The sequence below is a fragment of the Syngnathus leptorhynchus genome, chromosome 7, assembly GCF_054491065.1.
Source record: "Syngnathus leptorhynchus isolate UIUO chromosome 7, UIUO_Slep, whole genome shotgun sequence".
NCBI lineage: Eukaryota > Metazoa > Chordata > Actinopteri > Syngnathiformes > Syngnathidae > Syngnathus > Syngnathus leptorhynchus.
Genome location: NC_141201.1, coordinates 16,220,319 through 16,226,763, shown reverse-complemented (window position 1 = coordinate 16,226,763; position 6,445 = coordinate 16,220,319).

The window sequence follows — 6,445 nt, the reverse complement described above, 5'->3', positions numbered from 1 at the left end:
ACAAACGAAAAATTTTCTAAGTGCCAACGGCACTAGCGAGCGAATGTGTCCGCTCGGCGCTGGTTCCCGGGTCGAACCCGGAAGACGAAAAACGCCGCTCTCCGCCCGGAGCTCATGACAAACGAAAAATTTTCTAAGTGCCAACGGCACTAGCGAGCGAATGTGTCCGCTCGGCGCTGGTTCCCGGGTCGAACCCGGAAGACGAAAAACGCCGGTCTCCGCCCGGAGCTCATGACAAACGAAAAATTTTCTAAGTGCCAACGGCACTAGCGAGCGAATGTGTCCGCTCGGCGCTGGTTCCCGGGTCGAACCCGGAAGACGAAAAACGCCGCTCTCCGCCCGGAGCTCATGACAAACGAAAAATTTTCTAAGTGCCAACGGCACTAGCGAGCGAATGTGTCCGCTCGGCGCTGGTTCCCGGGTCGAACCCGGAAGACGAAAAACGCCGGTCTCCGCCCGGAGCTCATGACAAACGAAAAATTTTCTAAGTGCCAACGGCACTAGCGAGCGAATGTGTCCGCTCGGCGCTGGTTCCCGGGTCGAACCCGGAAGACGAAAAACGCCGCTCTCCGCCCGGAGCTCATGACAAACGAAAAATTTTCTAAGTGCCAACGGCACTTGCGAGCGAATGTGTCCGCTCGGCGCTGGTTCCCGGGTCGAACCCGGAAGACGAAAAACGCCGGTCCTCGCCTGGAGGTCCCAGCAAAATCAGCGAAAAAACGACTAAGTGTCAACTTTCAAAAAAACGACTAAGTGTCAACTTTCGAAAAAACGGCTAAGTGTCGACTTTCGAAAAAACGGCTAAGTGTCGCCTTTCGAAAAAACGACTAAGTGTCGCCTCTCTGAAAAAACGACTAAGTGCCCACGGCTCTGCGGGGCTTGTGAGTCCGCCCCGCGCCGGTTCGGCGGTCGGCCTCAAAAAGCGAAAAATCAGCCTCTTTCCCTGGAGCTCACCAAAAATTTGTCGAAATTTTTCTAAGTTCTCCTCGAGGTACCAGGGGGTGAGGTACCCGGGCTAAGGTGCAGTACCTTTTTTGGTCTTCAGGTGCGCCAGAGTACAATGAAATGGTCCCAGTAGTCAGTGTACTCATCGACTTTCCCCCCGTTTTCCAAAGCACCTCGTTTACGAGTATGGAGGAGATGGTGCTGGTCTCCCCACGGCGTCGGACACGCCGTCCTCGACAGCACAAGGTCGGATAGAAGACCTGGAAAGCGCCGTGGCACGCGCTGGAGGTGGGCACTTTGGCGAAAAAACGACTAAGTGTCAACTTTCGAAAAAACGGCTAAGTGTCAACTTTCGAAAAAACGGCTAAGTGTCAACTTTCGAAAAAACGACTAAGTGTCACCTCTCTGAAAAAATGGCAAAGTGTCGCCTCTCTGAAAATGTTCTAAGTGCCCACGGCTCTGCGGGCTCGTGCATCCGAGCCGCGCCGGTTCTGCAACCGGCCTAGAATGACGAAAAATAACGGTCTCCTCCTGGAGCTCACAGCCAATTGTGGCGAAAAAGTGGCAAAGTGCCCACGGCTCTGCGGGCTCGTGCATCCGACCCGCGCCGGTTCTGCAGCCGGCCTAGAATGACGAAAAATAACGGTCTCCTCCTGGAGCTCACAGCCAACTTGGCAAAAAGTTTCTAAGTGCCCACGGCCCTGCCGAGCTTTGGCGTCCGCTCAGCGCCGGTTCCGCAGTCGGCCTCGAATGACGAAAAATAACGGTCTCCTCCTGGAGCTCACAGCCAATTGTGGCGAAAAAGTGGCAAAGTGCCCACGGCTCTGCGGGCTCGTGCATCCGACCCGCGCCGGTTCCGCAGTCGGCCTCGAATGACGAAAAATAACGGTCTCCTCCTGGAGCTCACAGCCAACTTGGCAAAAAGTTTCTAAGTGCCCACGGCCCTGCCGAGCTTTGGCGTCCGCCCAGCGCCGGTTCCGCAGTCGGCCTCGAATGACGAAAAATAACGGTCTCCTCCTGGAGCTCACAGCCAACTTGGCAAAAAGTTTCTAAGTGCCCACGGCCCTGCCGAGCTTTGGCGTCCGCCCAGCGCCGGTTCCGCAGTCGGCCTCGAATGACGAAAAATAACGGTCTCCTCCTGGAGCTCACAGCCAACTTGGCAAAAAGTTTCTAAGTGCCCACGGCCCTGCCGAGCTTTGGCGTCCGCCCAGCGCCGGTTCCGCAGTCGGCCTCGAATGACGAAAAAAGACGGTCTCCTCCTGGAGCTCACAGCCAACTTGGCAAAAAGTTTCTAAGTGCCCACGGCCCTGCCGAGCTTTGGCGTCCGCCCAGCGCCGGTTCCGCAGTCGGCCTCGAATGACGAAAAATAACGGTCTCCTCCTGGAGCTCACAGCCAACTTGGCAAAAAGTTTCTAAGTGTCACATCTCTGAAAAAACGGCTAAGTGTCGACTTTCGAAAAAACGGCAAAGTGTCACATCTCTGAAAAAACGGCTAAGTGTCGACTTTCGAAAAAACGGCTAAGTGTCAACTTTCGAAAAAACGGCTAAGTGTCGCCTCTCTGAAAAAACGGCAAAGTGTCAACTTTCGAAAAAACGACAGAGTGTCGCCTCTCTGAAAAAACGACTAAGTGTCGACTCTGAGAAAATGGCAAAGTGCCCACGGCTCTGCGGGCTCGTGCATCCGACCCGCGCCGGTTCCCCAGCCGGCCTGAAATAAGGCAAAACCAGCCTCTCCGCCTGGAGCTCAGAGCCAACTTGGCGAATATTTTCTAAGTGCCCACGGCTCTGCGTGGCTACGGCGTCTGCCCAGCGCCGGTTCCTGGGTCGAACCCCGAGGACGAGGAATGCCGGTCTCCGCCTGGAGGTCCCAGCTTAATCGGCGAAAATTTTCTAAGTGCCCACGGCTCTGCCGGGCTCGTGCATCCGACCCGCGCCGGTTCCCCAGCCGGCCTGAAATAAGGCAAAACCAGGCTCTCCCCCTGGAGCTCAGAGCCAATTGTGGCGAAAAAACGACTAAGTGTCAACTTTCGAAAAAACGACTAAGTGTCAACTTTCCAAAAAAACGGCTAAGTGTCGACTTTCGAAAAAACGGCTAAGTGTCAACTTTCGAAAAAACGACTAAGTGTCGCCTCTGAAAAAACGACTAAGTGTCGCCTCTCTGAAAAAACGACTAAGTGCCCACGGCTCTGCGGGGCTTGTGAGTCCGCCCCGCGCCGGTTCGGCGGTCGGCCTCAAAAAGCGAAAAATCAGCCTCTCTCCCTGGAGCTCACCAAAAATTTGTCGAAATTTTTCTAAGTTCTCCTCGAGGTACCAGGGGGTGAGGTACCCGGGCTAAGGTGCAGTACCTTTTTTGGTCTTCAGGTGCGCCAGAGTACAATGAAATGGTCCCAGTAGTCAGTGTACTCATCGACTTTCCCCCCGTTTTCCAAAGCACCCCGTTTACGAGTATGGAGGAGATGGTGCTGGTCTCCCCACGGCGTCGGACACGCCGTCCTCGACAGCACAAGGTCGGATAGAAGACCTGAAAAGCGCCGTGGCACGCGCTGGAGGTGTCACTGTGGCGAAAAAGTGACTAAGTGTCAACTTTCGAAAAAACGGCTAAGTGTCAACTTTCGAAAAAACGGCTAAGTGTCAACTTTCGAAAAAACGGCTAAGTGTCAACTTTCGAAAAAACGACTAAGTGTCGCCTCTCTGAAAAAACGGCAAAGTGTCAACTTTCGAAAAAACGACTAAGTGTCAACTTTCGAAAAAACGACTAAGTGTCACCTCTCTGAAAAAATGGCAAAGTGTCAACTGCGAATGTGGTGGTGCATGGAAGGAAGTGGAGGACGGCCGCCTCCTTAAACACAGGCCGAAGAGGAGCGTCAGGGCCGGCTCCTTAAACACGGACCGAGTGTCGCCCTTAACACAGACCAAGCGGAGGACGGCCGCCTCCCTAAATACAGGCCGAACCGGAGCGCGAGGGCCGCTCCTTAAACACGGACCGAGTGTCGCCCTTAACACAGACCAAGGGGAGGACGGCCGCCTCCTTAAACACAGGCCGGAGAGGAGCGTCAGGGCCAGGCTCCTCAAACATGGACCGAGTGTCGCCCTTAACACAGACCAACGGGAGGACGGCCGCCTCCTTAAACACAGGCCGGAGAGGAGCGTCAGGGCCAGGCTCCTCAAACATGGACCGAGTGTCGCCCTTAACACAGACCAACGGGAGGACGGCCGCCTCCTTAAACACAGGCCGGAGAGGAGCGTCAGGGCCAGGCTCCTCAAACATGGACCGAGTGTCGCCCTTAACACAGACCAAGGGGAGGACGGCCGCCTCCTTAAACACAGGCCGGAGAGGAGCGTCAGGGCCAGGCTCCTCAAACATGGACCGAGTGTCGCCCTTAACACAGACCAAGCGGAGGACGGCCGCCTCCCTAAATACAGGCCGAACCGGAGCGCGAGTGTCGCTCCTTAAACACGGACCGAGTGGAGGACGGCCGCCTCCTTAAACACAGGCCGAACAAAATGACACAAAGTGTCAACTGCGAATGTTGTCCATCCAAGGAAGGAGCGTGATGCCCGGCCGGCTCCTTAAACACAGGCCGAGAGTCGCCCCGGACGGTCCGCCTCGCGGCGCCCGTCTGCTCGGATAAAATGACACAAAGTGTCAACTACGAATGTTGTCCATCCAAGGAGGGAGCGTGATGCCCGGCCGGCTCCGAAAACACAGGCCGAGAGTCGCCCCGGACGGTCCGCCTCGCGGCGCCCGTCTGCTCGGATAAAATGACACAAAGTGTCAACTGCGAATGTTGTCCATCCAAGGAAGGAGCGTGATGCCCGGCCGGCTCCTTAAACACAGGCCGAGAGTCGCCCCGGACGGTCCGCCTCGCGGCGCCCGCCCGCTCGGATAAAATGACACAAAGTGTCAACTACGAATGTTGTCCATCCAAGGAGGGAGCTTGAGGCCCGGCCGGCTCCGAAAACACAGGCCGAGAGTCGCCCCGGACGGTCCGCCTCTCGAGGCGCCCGCCCGCTCGGATAAAATGACACAAAGTGTCAACTACGAATGTTGTCCATCCAAGGAGGGAGCGTGATGCCCGGCCGGCTCCGAAAACACAGGCCGAGAGTCGCCCCGGACGGTCCGCCTCTCGAGGCGCCCGTCTGCTCGGATAAAATGACACAAAGTGTCAACTGCGTCTGCTCGGATAAAATGACACAAAGTGTCAACTGCGAATGTTGTCCATCCAAGGAAGGAGCGTGATGCCCGGCCGGCTCCTTAAACACAGGCCGAGAGTCGCCCCGGACGGTCCGCCTCGCGGCGCCCGCCCGCTCGGATAAAATGACACAAAGTGTCAACTACGAATGTTGTCCATCCAAGGAGGGAGCTTGAGGCCCGGCCGGCTCCGAAAACACAGGCCGAGAGTCGCCCCGGACGGTCCGCCTCTCGAGGCGCCCGCCCGCTCGGATAAAATGACACAAAGTGTCAACTACGAATGTTGTCCATCCAAGGAGGGAGCGTGATGCCCGGCCGGCTCCGAAAACACAGGCCGAGAGTCGCCCCGGACGGTCCGCCTCTCGAGGCGCCCGTCTGCTCGGATAAAATGACACAAAGTGTCAACTGCGAATGTTGTCCATCCAAGGAAGGAGCGTGATGCCCGGCCGGCTCCTTAAACACAGGCCGAGAGTCGCCCCGGACGGTCCGCCTCGCGGCGCCCGCCCGCTCGGATAAAATGACACAAAGTGTCAACTACGAATGTTGTCCATCCAAGGAGGGAGCTTGAGGCCCGGCCGGCTCCGAAAACACAGGCCGAGAGTCGCCCCGGACGGTCCGCCTCTCGAGGCGCCCGCCCGCTCGGATAAAATGACACAAAGTGTCAACTACGAATGTTGTCCATCCAAGGAGGGAGCGTGATGCCCGGCCGGCTCCGAAAACACAGGCCGAGAGTCGCCCCGGACGGTCCGCCTCGCGGCGCCCGCCCGCTCGGATAAAATGACACAAAGTGTCAACTACGAATGTTGTCCATCCAAGGAGGGAGCGTGAGGCCCGGCCGGCTCCGAAAACACAGGCCGAGAGTCGCCCCGGACGGTCCGCCTCTCGAGGCGCCCGCCCGCTCGGATAAAATGACACAAAGTGTCAACTACGAATGTTGTCCATCCAAGGAGGGAGCGTGATGCCCGGCCGGCTCCGAAAACACAGGCCGAGATTCGACCCCGGACGGGCCGTCTTCTCCCGGCGCCCGCCCGCGTACGCCCCCCATCCCCGGTCGCCCGTCTGCTCCCGGCGGGCCTCCGAGTACCCCCTCACCCAACTGACCGACTGGCACTCATGACCCGCCTTGGTAGGGCCTCCATCGGCCTCGGCTCGTCCGACGTCGGGTGGACGGTTCCTACCCACTGCGGGTCGCACTCTAGCGCCCCGGCCGCCGCGTGAGCGTGCGCTCCCCGCGCCGCCCCGCAGGCCCCGGCGCGACCGTACTGCGGCGAGACCGAGACGACCCGGTTTGGCATCCATCCCACCTAG